The sequence below is a fragment of the Ischnura elegans genome, chromosome 2 (genome assembly GCF_921293095.1).
Source record: "Ischnura elegans chromosome 2, ioIscEleg1.1, whole genome shotgun sequence".
Taxonomy (NCBI): Eukaryota; Metazoa; Arthropoda; class Insecta; order Odonata; family Coenagrionidae; genus Ischnura; species Ischnura elegans.
In genome coordinates this window covers 135,722,269-135,737,801 of record NC_060247.1, presented here as the reverse complement: position 1 = coordinate 135,737,801, position 15,533 = coordinate 135,722,269, and the positions used below count along the sequence as shown (strand labels likewise).

At 41.8% G+C, this 15,533-nt stretch overlaps 1 non-coding gene across 1 annotated transcript; it reads right to left on the bottom strand.

The window, feature by feature from the left end:
• Window positions 1–6,948: 6,948 nt before the first annotated feature.
• On the bottom strand, window positions 6,949–7,020 carry Trnap-ugg. The gene has a single exon. It is a non-coding gene; the product is annotated as a tRNA-Pro (tRNA).
• Between the last annotated feature and the right edge of the window lie 8,513 nt (window positions 7,021–15,533).

Below are 15,533 nucleotides of genomic sequence, written 5' to 3'. Positions count from 1 at the left end.
CTAGATGGAATGGTAATTTTTTCCGCACCACACCATTTATTGCTGGAATTTTTAACCTCCCCCCCCTTGTCCCTATCCTGGATTCGCCACTGATTGCAGGTCTTACATTTCGCCAAAATTTTGTGTAGCATCAAATGGTGTTGAAAAAATGGCCGGTAATTTTCCAACTTTAGGTAAACAAAATATATTATCCATACCTCTGTACAACCTAAGCCTCAAAATCGACAAAGACACAAATATATCTACTTAATTATATCACACATTGATATATATTATGTCTTTAGTCCAATAATTAGAATTTCACTTTAATTTACTCACCATCTCTTGATCCCGACAATATTCCAAATGAATGTACCCATGGTATTTGGTCCGAATGCCAGTCCCTGTTAGAAGAAAAAATTATAGATTATTTTCCATAAAAACGGAACAAAGAAAGATAAATGTTCACATAAAAAAATGAGTTTGCACATATGCTCGTAACCCTTTATTGCTCGTATCTCGCGTGATACACTATTCAAACTGGCTGGCCTACATGAGAGACCTCTTTTACGTATTTCTTTGCAATTCGGGCGATATATATCGGGAGGAAAAGTTGCTATAATGGCAAAGTAAACCACCACCATCTCGTGAAGGTTTCCCGAAATTCTTTGACGATTCATGAATTTCAATCTTGTTTGAAATAATTGAAAAGTTTTACTTTAAGGAGCACAAGAGACTTCAATGCTCTGCGGGTCATCAAGTAATTTTCAATGCAATCTTTCAGTCTTTTTACTAAGAGTCTTTTATGGTATTTCCTACGACAAAATTAGCTGACATCAATTATAAAAGCAATTAAAATATACTATTATAATTAAAGGCGACCTTTGATGAAAATAGCCCTCTGGTGAAAAACAATTTTTAAGTCATTTTTTTGCGGCGCAGTTATAGTGCAAGAAGAGAATTAGGAAGAGAATTGCGTTAGCAAAGGAGGCGTTCTTGAACAGGAATGTCCTCATGACAGGATGGTTATACAACAGTTATGAGAAAAGCTTAGTGAAGAGTCTGATTGGGGTGTAGTGATACACGGCGCGGAAATGTGGGCACTTAGGAAGGAGGACGAGAAAAGACTGAAGAAGGCATTCGAGATGTGGGGGTGGAAAAGAACGGAGAGGGTGAAATGGACGGAGAGGAAAAGAAACGACAAAGTGCTGGACATGGTGGCTGGGGACAGGCAGCTGCTAGATGAAATACGGAGGCGACAGAAGGTATGGATGGAGCGAGTACTTAGTGGGGTGGGGATGTTGAAAACAGTGTTGGAGGGAAGTATGTTAGGTAAACGAGGGAGAGGAAGGGAAAGAATAGGATTTTTACATAGAACATCAAGACAGGGTAGCAAGCATAACTCCTTTCCCTGGGCCACATAGCACTCAGAGAATGTATGAGTCCGAAGGGTTCACCGGGATTCAAACTTGGGACCCCTAAATTGGCAGCCAGATGGGCTACATACTCGGCTGCCACATGCCCCCGAGAAAACGATAAAGATTTTTTTTTTAAGATAAGTTTATCATCAATAATGTTAGTACCAAATTGCGGAATTTTGAAGGAAAATGAAGGAAGAGAGTTCTTCCCACGGGCTTTCTTTCCTAGATTTTAACGATCTTATCGGGGCTGCGGAGAAAGCTTCAGCGACCGGTAAGGAGGAGAAGCAAAGCGAAGAAAGCTTAAAGGTTGGAATCGATCGAGCAACCAATATGAAGAAACATAACCCATCATTATGAGGACGCGATTAATAACTATTCCATTCGCTTGAAAAAAAATAAATCATCATCACTGGTGAACAATACTTCATATTGGTTTGACGCAGCTCTCCACTCAATACTTCTCTCAGCTAAGCATTGCACTGCTACATATTTCTTCTCTTTCTACCCATCCTTTAAATGCTTCATGCATTTTATTCTGAGTCATCCTTTTCCGTTCTTGCATTCTATTTCTCCTTTGGCGATTGTCTTCATCAGGTCATCGTGTCTCAAAATATGGCCTATACGGTTGTTCCGTCTTCGTATTAAGGTTTACATGAGGCTTCTCTTCTACTCCTCTTATGAATTTTTCAATACTTACTCGATCCTTCCATTAGACTCTCATCGTTATTTTGTAGCGCTACTTTTCGAAAGCCTGCGCTCTTGATTTCTAACCTGCTATCATTGTCCATTAGGGCGGATCGGAAAAAACGATTTTTTTCAAATCCATCTGGCCCAATGAAAAAAAGTTGTGGGACCGATCAAAAATAAGGCCTGAAAATTTTGAGACCTCTAGGTGAACCCCTGACCGTCGATCAAATGCGATTTAGGGGGGGGGGGGAGGGTCAAAATTCGAAAAATATAATATTTTATGGTCAGTCCTTATAGATTTTGCCGAGTTACTGCCCTTTTAGGGCAAAAATTTCGGATTTTGACGTATCCGCCACCGTTTGGCGACAAAATGCCTAATTTGAGGTCGCGTCCGCGAAGAAAATATTCCAACGCCCACGTAGCGTCGCGGATACAAGAGCGACAGGCCGCTTCCGTCCCCTCCCCGCTCGCTTCTCCCCCTCCCACGCCTCGAATATAGCAAGATTCATCTCGCGTGTGCTGCTATGAGGGCGTTCGTCTTTGACAATATAAATTGGAAGATGGTAGAAGGTAAAAAATGATGACTTGTCCCTTATTTGGCGCTCACTTTAGTAGAGGAGAATGTTCTCCAGAGGGAATTGTATTGATTCGAATTCATTGCAAGGTCATATTTGTCCCTTTCCGTGATCAATCGCTCCTCTATCATACGTCCTTCAATTCTTCAAAATGGCTTCATCGACAACGCATCAAATACTCCGAACAATTAATCCTCCGCGATAAGAGAATAACATTTATGAATAGCTTCTATCAGTCCTTGTATATGAAGCCCTGAGGAATATAAATCTATGGCCTCCACGTATCTCAAGGACTGCGTCTCCGTCGTAACAATTATTTTCCTATCGAAAGATTTGTTACGTCTTTAAAATGCCTGTTACGCTGAGGAAGTTATTGATAATAAATGTTTCCGGAAGCAATCGCGCCGAGAAGGATCGTCAAACGCAGAAACCATGAACAAAGTCTTCCCCAGGAATTATTATCTACATCTACATAATACCCTAGAGGTGGCTCGCCAGATCTTGGCAGCCATGGAGGAGATTACCCGGTGGAGAACTCGAATAGCCTTCACTACCAGCATACGCCGGGAAAGCATCCGATCTTTCTTCACCTCTAGGGTGTTTGGCAGGGGGCGACAAATCACCAACCTGCATCATGCAATTGGACTCCCGCATGCACACCACACTGTCCAAAAAACGTCACGCATACTACAAACTATACTACCATATGCTGTTAGAAATAAATATAAAATTAAGAAACAGGCATTAAGTTTTACATAGGTTAGTAGGCTACACTACAAGTTATGCAATCTATTTATGAGTTCTATCGCAGCCATGCAGCATGCAAGCAAGAGCATGCTGCATGGCAGAGGTCATCGATGACATCGCTGATAATCGCGGACATGCACACCGCTCGGTCATAGAAATATTACGCACACTAGCAAAATATACATGTTTATTCGTTAAAAAAAACTTGCTAATGGTTAGTAATTCCTACATCAAATACATGCAAGGTTATAACTATGAAAAAACATGCAATCAGTCATCCTAGCGGGCGACGCCATTAACCCTATCAATTGAGACAACGTTGCCATCCTTGATAGTACGAGGGAAGAATGACATTTTAAATCTCTCTGTTTTGCAGTCTATTTCTGTTATTTTATTCTCATGATCACGTCTACTATAGTAAGATGGTAAACGAAGGATGTGAGTCACGTCGTCTGAGAAAATATCTTCTTTGAGCTTCCTAAGTAAGTTGGGCATTTACCGAGAATTCTTTTTACAAATCCCAGTATACGTTTAGCTTTCCCGTATACTTCACGTATGTGTTCACTCCACGAAAGATCCCTGGCGATGGTGACCCCCAAGTATTTAACGGATTCGGTATTTGATAGTAGAATCCCGTTAGTGGTACAGCTCCTCCTTGAAGATATATCCTTTACCCAAAAATTCATCACCATACACTTTTCAAGATTTAATTCTAACTCTTAAGTACTGCACCTGTCATTTATGGCAACGAGGTCCTTTTCTAACGCTAATCTATCGCTATGGTCGTAAACTTCTCTGTATAATCTGCGAAGAGGCGGATTTTGTCTCGTGACCACTAATTATGAAAGTATTCTAATGACGAAATCAGGTTGCTATGGAGTATTTAAGCGGTATTCTGGTATTTTCCCCCCTCGCCCCCCCCCCCCCCCCGTTGTGGGCTTCTCTCATAAATTCACAATATGGCCCAATGCCTTTCCTTATATATATAATCCAATTCTCTTCCTTCCTCTCCATCGTTTACTCCAACTTCTACTCCCCAGCACAGTTTTAAACATCCCCTTCCCATTAAGTACTCGCTCCATCCATATTTTCTGTCTCCTCTGTATCTCATCTGGAAGCTACCCCTCCTCACCCACCAATTCCACCACTTCGTGGTTTATCCTCCTCTATCCATCCATTTCCACGTTTCTGCACCGTAAAGCGCTAAACTCCAGAAACAGACTCGTCACTAGCTTTTTCCATAAAATCTTTCATATCGATCTTATCGTAAGCTCCTCCCCGTTCATGAACGCCTCCTTTGCAAACGCAATTCTCTTCCTGTTGTTCCCACTTATAACGTAACTCGAAAAATTTCAATAAAATGATATTGCATAGAAGGGAAATTTTTATCAAACGTCGAAAAATTACATAAAAATAATATGAGTATTTTAAATGTTTATAAAAATGACGTCTACTCATTTTGTCGTAGGAATAACATGAAAAGGTTCTAAGTAAATAGACAGAAATAATTTATAGAAAATATTTGATGGTCAATCACTCACTGCAGAACAGTTAAATATAACTAGGACTTTTGTAAAGGCTAAAACGCTTTCTGTCATTCCTAACAAGAAATGCCCATTAAAAACCAAATTTTATACTAAATATCAACCTAATTATGTCTGAGGGCTTGATCTTATTATTGGATTCACGGACTCGTAAATATATATAAAATAAATTACACGTGAAAGTTAGTGAAAAGACGCCACCACAGCAGCTGTCAAGGATGGTGCCGAAATGGAATGCTGGCAAAGTAACTCCATAAATTAGCAATAAAACTCTAATGTTTCCTTCATGAAATGCTCCAGGTATAAGTTTATTACGGATGAAATTGAACGGAAAGAATTCTGAGGAAGAGAAAACTCGATATTTGCTTTCCCCTAGCATTATACGCAGGAGAAAGTATCAATTATTAAATGCCGATATTCGGGTTTCGATTTCAACGGAAACCCACGCCCCGCCTATCGAGAAATTCCCTCTCCCTTTCACTTACATATCGAGCACGCTTCTTTGCACACACTTTTTTTATCCTTACAAGGGTTTGATACGCAGTATTCAACCAATGGAGTAGCTTACATAGACCCAAGTGAGACCTCTCTCTTTAGTGCAGGGCTTTTAATATATTGGGCGAGTAAGAATGGGAATCTTTGCAGGAGCGTGGTGCAAAATATAGGATAAATTTATTTAGTAAATTTTGAGGATATTTTTTCTCTGACGATGTCAAAAATATTCATCGTTTACCATCGTTCTATAGTGGAGGGAATCAAGAGAAAAAAATAAATAAAATATACTGCAAAATAGAGATTTAAAATTTCATCCTTTCCTCGAACTATCAGCTGATAACGATACAGATTGTATTTGGATTACGACGACTGTATCTTGATTAGTTTAATTGCGTTAGGACGTCTCATTTCATGTTAATCGTTTTCCATTTACCTGACTTTGCTTAGATATACAATATAAATTAATAATCGCTGGCAAGTTTTGGATTTGCATGATTATACACGTATTTTTTCAATGTGTAATTTTTTTAATCCGTGCGGAGTGCATTTGGGTATCATATTACACTCTGATGTTTGGTCTCACTCTGGTAGAGGAGATCACAAGAAGAAAATTGTGGAAAAAGACTGCAATACAGAGAGATTTAAAATTTCTTTCTTTCCTACGTACTATGAAGGATAGCCACGGTATCTCGATTAAGAAATTAATGGCGTCAATCGCTTGGTCGACTCGTAGCATATTTTTGTTTTTCCATTGTTCTAGCCATGTACAGATTTGCATTATGATTACTAACCGTCGGGAGTTTTTGGTTTTCTATATGAGAGTATTTGTGTATTGAATTCATTTGAGTTTTTTCAATAGTAACTCGTTTATATGGATAGATGGCGTGTAAAAGAGCTCAACAAGGTACAGCGTGATACACGTTGATCCACCTCACACAGTGGCGCCGACTCCGTGGGGCCTGAGGGGGCCCGAGCCCCCTCAAAAATTCGTTATGTGGGGAGGAAAAGATGTATCAGACTTGTCGATTTTTCCCGGGGTGCTGAGTTATCGAGAGCCGAGTTTTCAGGGTTCTAATGTTGATCATATGGTTCTTCTAAAATGATTAAAAAAAAACTTAAAAACTCACAATTTATAAAATTTCCCGGGGCAAGACACCAGTATGCCCCCACCAATATGTTTTATAAGTCGGCACCCCTGACCTCATATGCAATTCGGAACGCAACACAAATCATCAATACGATTTAAACTGACGTAATAGGTTGAATTCGGTGTCTCCCAGTAAATGTATCTTCTATATAACAGAATGTATGAGCGGGCATTAAATTACTGAGTATAAATCATAATAATAACAGCGTAATTACTCATTAAGAGTATATCATGACAAACGAGGGTCTAATCAAAATCAATTAAGTACATGTGGATAGGGATCCGGGCCCAACGTAGCATAATTTCGGCGATTGGAGGTGTAGTCAGCGTGGTGCGGCCGTCGGCAAAAAAAAGGGCCTGTCCGGGATTTGAACCCGAGACCTCTCGCACCCAAAGCGAGAATCATACCCCTAGACCAACAGGCCTTTTACACATAGTTGAGCTACCCATAATGAGTTTGAGAGTCGTCCTTGCACATGGGCCTTGCATTGATCACATTTTAGTACCTATGTTTGCCGCCGAAGCAAGTACATAGCAAGTATATCATACCTTTGACTATATTATCACATTCCATTACCATAGATACAGTATTCAGCCAGAAATAAATAAATAAATTTTTTATAAATAGAATGCAGGGAGAGATCAGGTAGATGTAGTCGCTGCATTGTCGGTTTCACACCCCGTGGGCCCAGGATCGAATACAGGCGGTGACAGATGGTGCACGATCCTACCTCGAGTGCTCTCTGGATAACTTATAGTATTACGTGTAAAATAAAGCACTCCGTCCGTCGGATAGGACGTTAAGCCATGGTCCCCTTGGCGCCTTTCGTGAAGAGTAGGCTTAATGCTCACTCCGGTTTCTCTCGAAGCTAAATGCTCTCCGTAAAGTTGAAAAAATGTATTTCCGGGAGGAGGAGAAACTTATTTACGCTACTGAGTTTATTTTATATCGAACTGACCCAGCTGGGATAATCGTACGACATTAAATGACGTGGAAATGACCCGCCCATTTAGTGAGACACTCAAAGATCCATCTTTAAAATCCCCGCGTGATTCAGCCACAACGACCGACTTGACTAAAAAGTTGATTATTTGCTCGCTAGATGGCACGCGCTCTCATTCGTGGCGTTCGTGGCCAGCCACGCTGCTCCAGCATTTTGAGAGGAGAGGGGCAGGGCGAGATAGAGCGAAAGCATGCAGGCAGCGATGGAGGGCTCACTCAATCAGTCACGTTCACCTGCTTCGCCTAGGAGTTGAGGCAGTGCGTAGACACCTCAATTGCCGGGATCTAAAGAATCTAGCCGACACTCAGGCTGCGAAACTTGAGACACCTTTACGTCGTATAGGCTACTTTCCACCTATCGCGGGAAATTGAAAGGAATGAATATGAATGGCAAATTGTTTGTTTTAGATTAGCCATTCCGTATCAATCTTGATTCAGTTTCAAGAGCATATCTGATCCTCTACCGTGTTGATCAGCTTTTTGTCTTTATTATACTGTAAAACTTTCTCATCCGAGCTGACTGCGGAGGCAGATAAATTTTAATTTCCTCAGAGTTCTTCAAGTGCAACTTCTGGCATTAAGAAAAGACAATCGATCGAGTAGTTTATCGAAATATCGTTGAATTATGATAAGTCAACATCTGCTGTTACTATAACCATCAGTTCAACCAAAAGTTCTAAACAAGTCAGTCAGACTCGCCATTCATCTTGATATTTAAACGATTTTTTCACGAGTTTCCAACAGGATGACGCTAAGCGACAGCGTTTCGATCTTTGGCCTCCTGCTAAGTGCATCATTTTCAAGACGTGAACGTCTGTTATTGTGGGCCAAGTCACCCGGTTGAAAATCCGGTTCGGCCAGGAAAACTATTCCTATCTTCCTCCTTGTCCTTGGATATATTTGCTTATTACTGCAGACAAATAAGCGTTCACGAATTTCTAAACCTCCCGCGTCAGATTATGAAAACAAACCTTGATAAGAGAAAGCAAACCACTCTCTGAAATGTCGGCAAATGTGCAGCCCATCGCGCAAAGCAAAACCGGAAAGATATTCATCTACCTCAACTAACTACCACGCACTAAGCCGCCTAAATGGATTAAGAGCGAAGCAGAGAACATAATATTAGAGCCACACTATGTTTCCAGGTCCGACAGAAGCGATACATTAAGGGAGATGTTTTGCCGAACGGATAGATATGGGAATTTGTTTTTCCCTCGAACCATAAAGGACTTTAATAAACGCTAGTCCCAACTTCGTTAGAGCACCTCATTTTTTTAGCTGTAAACGGCTGGTGTCCTAATACCCCTTGCCACACGTCTTTTAGGCGGCTTGCGGGGTATTATGTAGATGTAAATAGATGCATGGCGGGGAGTGTTAAACACCAAAATGTAATGCCTTCTGTACGCCCGCGCCAGTTATAGAGATATTAATACAACGGGGAATAAATCTTGTTTGCAGAGTGTTCTGCAGTAGCAATTGCACTCAAAGACCACCGCCGTGCCCGGCAGCGGCAGCTCCACTCATTTGGATCAGGCGAAAGCGAAAGAGTCCGAGGAATTCCGAAATCGAAAGCAGGCGAGGCGGCTCCTCCCCCCTTCCCACTGCGGCCACGCCGACCAAGACATCGGAGGATGGAAGCCTGAGTGACGCAATGCGCACTGGATGGACAACGCATTCCAGGAACGACCAAAAAGTACCCTAAAGGAAAATGTCATTTCAATCATATTTTCTTGAATATTTGGTGCTAGTGAATAGCTTATGGTGAATATTTGGTGCTAGCTAACTCATGCCTTATTTTCGCAGCTGTCCCTTAAGCAGCACTTAAAAAGGTGTACCGTTTAATTTTGTTATTTTCGTGTCTGCTAATATTAAATGAATTATCTAACTCCATATAAACCTGTGGTTTATAATGGTAGTTTTCAATGCATGGTGTAGGATGGAGATGGCAGTATTAGCTTCGGTCTCTCGAGTCGTTTTTTTCGTGGGGCGATGTTCGTGGAAGGGATGGGCCGATGAATATGCAAATGAAGATTGTTCGTGGAGCGAGCGGAATTGTTCAAATGTCTCGAGAGAGGGAGAGACAAAGAGCCCTCGACCGCCGACCCGAGACAAATGAGGGGCGATGCCGCGTCAGGGCGCTTTTCGAGCTAAAAAAATGCAATGTATAGGAAATGATTGGCTCCTGCACATGTGGCCAAGATTGAAGTCCCTCGAAATCGGATTGGTGCGGTGGCTATAGCGTTGGTTCCTTTCCCCGAGGGCCTGGGTTCAATTCTCGGCTATGAAAGAGAATTTTCAGAGACTCAGACTTGAGTTTTGAGTTGAAGGAACTTCAAGCACTGGCGCAGCGTGGGGGGGGGTTTTGGGTATAACCCCCCCCCCCCCCCGTCCAAGACATGCAATGAGTGATACTAGCGAGCGACGCCATTTATCCTATCAATTGAGACAACGTTGCTATCCTTAATAGTACGAGGGAAGAATGACATTTTAAATCTCTCTGTTTTGCAGTCTATTGATTTTATTTTATTCTCATTCTCAAGTCTACCATAGTACGATGGTAAACGAAGGATATGATTCACATCGTCTGAGAAAATATCTTCTTCGAATTTCCTAAGTAAGTTAAGCCTATGCTTTGATCTACGCTCCTGTAAAGATTCCCATCCAAACTCGTTTAACATACTTGAAACGCTGCACTTTTTGTCGTAACAACTTATCACAATTCCCACTGAAATCAACCCCGCCGTGGAGTGAGAATAAGCGATTGCATCCACGACTCTCCTGCCGAAGATGAAGTTCTTCTTGCTCCCTTCCTGCCCCTCCCCCTCCACCAATGGGACGTGAACTTGAAAGAAGGGAGACACTCACTTTCAAACGTGCGCACTCAACCCCACCACTCTGATTTCCCCCACCCCCTCCCAGCTCAATCCCATTCTTAAATGAGCGAAAGAGCCACCGAACCAAACGACGCCTGTTGCGCCGATCAGTGGAGTGGAGTATATCCACTAGATGGGAGCCGAGTGAGATCCTCCTCCACTACTCCACTGTGTTACTCCGCCGGCATTCTTGTGCCGCGGAGATGGGAGGGGGAGGGGAGGGAGGTGGAGGGGAGGGTAGGACAGGTGGAGTGGGGTGGATAGATGAGCCACGGGGGGAGGGGAGGACTTTTGCGTGCATTCTGACGTAGCGTGGCAATCCCATTCGTGGTCAGGTGCCAAATGTGACGTTTCTCCCGCACAACTTACTATTTTTTGATCTCTGCATTTCTCCAGGGTTTTCTTCCGCGTCGGATTGTTGGTTGACAACAGTTTCGCTGGCTATCCTGCCAGCGTCTTCAGGTCGAAGGTGTCGGCTGTTGGTTTCTGCCTCGCTTATATACTGTAGGCTGGATGGGAGCTGCACTGTGATTGGCTGTCTGACTGGGTGCTTCTCTCTGGTTGGCTCTCTCTTTGATCACTCTTTTCCAGGCGCTGTGAAGGAAGTATCCATCTTCTCTATTGAAATTCAAAGGTGTTTTTTGAATTTCTATTGCTTCCCTGATTTGTCTAGGGAAATATCGGCACTCCTTAACTAATAGTTTCTTCTCGTCAAATTTAATGTCATGGCCGGGTTCCGACCATGCATGTTCGGCGATGGCAGAGAGTTGAAACTCTGGCGTTGCGTTGAAACTCTGGAGTTGCGCTGGCAGGATAGCCAGCGAAACTGTTGTCAACCAACAATCCGACGCGGAAGAAAACCCTGGAGAAATGCAGAGATCAAACCATCGCCGCGGAAACCTACGCTCTAACATTACTATTTTTTATTTTTCAATCATTTTACTTGTCAATGCAGGTTTGCATGGCGCATTACGCGAATCACTCCTTCATTTGTCCCCTCCAAAATTAATCCATTCATTTTTAATTCCTCGGTTTCTGTGGGGCATAGTCCTCGCCTGCCAAACCGGGGTCGCGGGTTCGAGTCCCGCCTTGGTTTATTTCCCCTATCCGAGTTATTTTTATTTATCAATCCCAAACGGCAAATAACTGCACATATTAGTATTTTACATCGGATTTTTCAACAGGATAACAATTACGAACAACCTAGGCCCGAATAGAGGTAACCTACCCAGTTGGGACTCGAAAAACCACAAAGCGGAAACCTGCCCAGGCGGGACTCAAACCCGCGACCTCTTATTTGGCTGGCGAGGACTTTACCCAGCCGCCACCGAGGCCGGCGTACGTGTTTGTGATCGTCCAATGTTGTTATTCGTTACATTCCTCCGTTGTAAATCCCTTAAATGCGTTTTTTTCGGGGCGATGCTGATGATTGAAGATAAATAAATGCCAATACCAAATGTCCTTCTGATGGACCAATCCCTGAATCTCTTCTTCGGAGGCGAGCAAACCGGAACTCAGTGTCGTGGACGCACGTCCGTAGGGGGGAAAGGCGAACGACGTTGAAGGCACGCACGCTTTTTACGCAACGGACGGCGAGCGGAGAGGAGTGTTAAAAAGCGTGGATTCCTGAGCGCATCCCTCGGGCGAAAGCGACGAGAAACACGCACTTTCCCTCTCTGTGCCACGTCTCTCTTATAGCACCATCCATCCATCCATCGTCGCAATGAGCACCATCTAGCGACGATTGACTGCCTTTCCAGCCATTCGTAAAATTCAGTAAATTAAAAAAAAAAAAATAGCAGGGCATATCCATGAAAATGTCAACTTTCTTTATCAAATTAAAAGTTAGGCTGGAAATATTTTAATCTGGTAAATGCTCATAAGCTGAATGATCGAATTTTATGGGATCAGTAATTAAAACATTATTCAGGGCCTTATTAAAAGTTTTCAAAATATACTTCGACCCACGGAGGAGGTTGACCTGGCAGTGACTCCGTCACATGTTAATTTTGGGCGTATGTAGAAGGTATTTCGACAGTTAATTTTGTTGCCGTATATGAACATCACATTCATAAATGTTTTTTTATCATGCTCAGATAGAATTTTTGCAATTTTTGAGTATTTTACAATTTTATCCAAATATCCTATTGCACAGTTATCTCTACAGGTAATTCCGTCGTGAATGAACTTGCCTAGCGATGACTTTACAGTGGGGAGCACTTAACGTTAGCGTACAGTCAATGGCAACGTTATTGGAAAAAATTTGCGCCGGCCTGGGACAAATTCACGCAAAAATTAGCGATTGGCTGATTTTAAGCTATGGCCGGCAACAGAAAAAATAGCTAAATATACAAAATAGGATTAACGAACTCTTCTTCTTCATCCTAGCGTTTGTCCAGTGTATCACTCTGAAGGGACGGACAAAATGAACGCGCGATGGAGGCTTAAGAAACGTGAATGTGATCGCAGAATTGCGAAGTAAACAAAGTGAATACTATAGCGTCGACGAGATCCCGAAAGATATCCCTTACTACGGACGACGCAAGAGGAATTCTTTTCATGCATGGGACGGACTGTGGGGCGAGCCCTCGCGGTCGGTGCGAGAAATAAGTCCGTAGGTCAGTGGAAACGAGATATGGAGCGAAATGTGTGCAAAGGCTGAATAGAATCAGCATCGGGAGTGAATGGAAGTCCGCAGTCAGCGAATCTCGGAATTGCATGACTTACATAAACGCTCTTGTTGTCTTGTGCTGTGTGCTGGCACGGTTGGAAGTTCATTCTCGCATTATTTAAACGAATTCCGCAGATTCATGCGTAAAAGGTGTGGAGGATTTCAACATAAGTGTGGTTGAAAAGTAAGCGAAAAAATATTATGCGTTTATTGCACGCCGCTGAAGGCTCGACAAGTACGCCAGAAATATCGTAAACTAATATTTATAATTCAAAGTAAAGGACTGTACCTTAGCAGGTCATAAAAGGTATTATAAAATGATGTGATTTTTCATGCATGATCCGCCGCTCGATATGGTGAATATCTCAAACACACACATGACACAGCACATTTTTCCCTTTTGATTTAACTTAGCATTTCATTGAATACTGCACCGTGATAATCAAGATTATTCTACACATGTACAGCTGTTACTTCAAATGAATAAATTAAATTAAAGCATTTCGGCATCTAACAATTTTTATGCAATATCTGGTTCATCATTTCAGAGGCAATGCGTGAATTTTTGCTTTGAGCATTACCAGAATATACAAATCGTACATTGGGATGCTGACAATGATATATAATAAGATTCATACTTTTGCAAATAATCCTTTATTGTAAGTTCTTGTGCAAATCCGACCGCAAAATCATTTCTCCGACCTCGATCGTGCGATCAAATCAAAATCTATGTCAGTCTCATGCATACTCTACCAATACACTGATATCACCTGTATGAAGGCACTCAATCATACTTCACATTAGCCGTTCTTCCAGTAACCACCAATTGATCCACAATATGATATGTGCCTGCTCCCACCAATCTTGTCACCATAGACAGTGTTATGACTAGTTTAGAAAAAAATGTAAAACACTGAAACCCATTTCCGCGAGGCTTCTACGAAACGCAGTTTTATCCTCTCTATCACTCCCAAGTCTCCGATTTCAATTAGACATAAAATTCATTTACAATGCCCTCAATTCTCTCTTTTACAGTCTTAATATATTCTTTCCCTCATCAGTATATTCCTGCAACACCCGTTCCGACTCCCTACTCCTCATGTCAATACCCACGCTATCAATAATTAAGCGTCTCCTTTTCTACCGTCTTTCCGCTCTATTAAATATATGTCCGCTTTGATAATGACCCCTTTTTTCAATTTAAAATTTTACTGATATGACGACACATCACTTAATGCAAATTAACCAAATAACATGCTGAACACTCCGGATGCGGCCACTGTATCGATGTGCTTTTTCGTTTTGTTACTCCTTGATTTGAAATTTTATTAGCTTCATCGTTTCATTTTTATTGCTATAAAGACATTCTTGCTATATATGTACAACTTCACTTAAAATGAAATAAAATAAATCCTTTCCAGGAGGTCATTTCGGTGCTGATGGAAATAATAATCGCCATAGTTGTATGGTAAACAAGAAAAAAAACAGAAGAGACTCAGAGCCCGCGAATCGATTAGTCGCTCACTTTTCCGATGACGCACTCGAGCAATAGTTCACGCGGAAGTTAAAATCACGCGCGGAGAACACGTCCACGTGACCGTCAACGCTCTATGCTGTTCCCGTGCGAAAGCTCACGCGTGACGCAAGGAATAACATTGATTCAGAGGAGTGGCCATCAATCAATCAAGCTCCCGCACAAATAATCTCGAAAGAGTAAGGAAAGGAAACCGGTGCGATCGTGTCGCCGTGGTAGTGAAAGGAATTATGGGATCTATGAGGTAGAACACGAGAGAGAAATCAAATAAGATATTTTTTTTTAACTTAGGTATTTCAGGAATTAAGTTGAGACATGTGAGATCGCTCACCACAGGTGAATAGACCTGAGATTAGTTAAATAAGATCTTGCAATATTTCCTTTGAATTTATTTCGGTACTACTACGCATTTCGCTGTTACTGCTACCAGTAGGATATATTTAAACAAGAATTTGACTGCTCATGATGCACTTGAAAATATTGCTATCACAACTAAACGATTCGTGTTCGATTTAGTCCTGTGGAAATATTGCGATGCCTTATTTGACTAATATTAATAAGTTCCACCACATCGTGCTACATAACACGCAATATTGGTTTTACGTTGCTCTCTCCCGAAAGCTAATGTTTTCGAACATACGTATTTCTTCAATTACACAGTCTTTATTATCCGTACCATGTATTTAATTCGAGATCTTATTGTCCTTTCTTGCCATCTACGTTGCCCTTGACGATTGTCTTAATCAGGCCATCATGTCTCAAGAAATTGTTGTTAAGGTGGTTTCGTCTTCTTGCCAAGGTTTTCAAGAGAATTCTCTTCGGTCACACTCTTCTGAGGTCTCTCTCACTTGATTAAT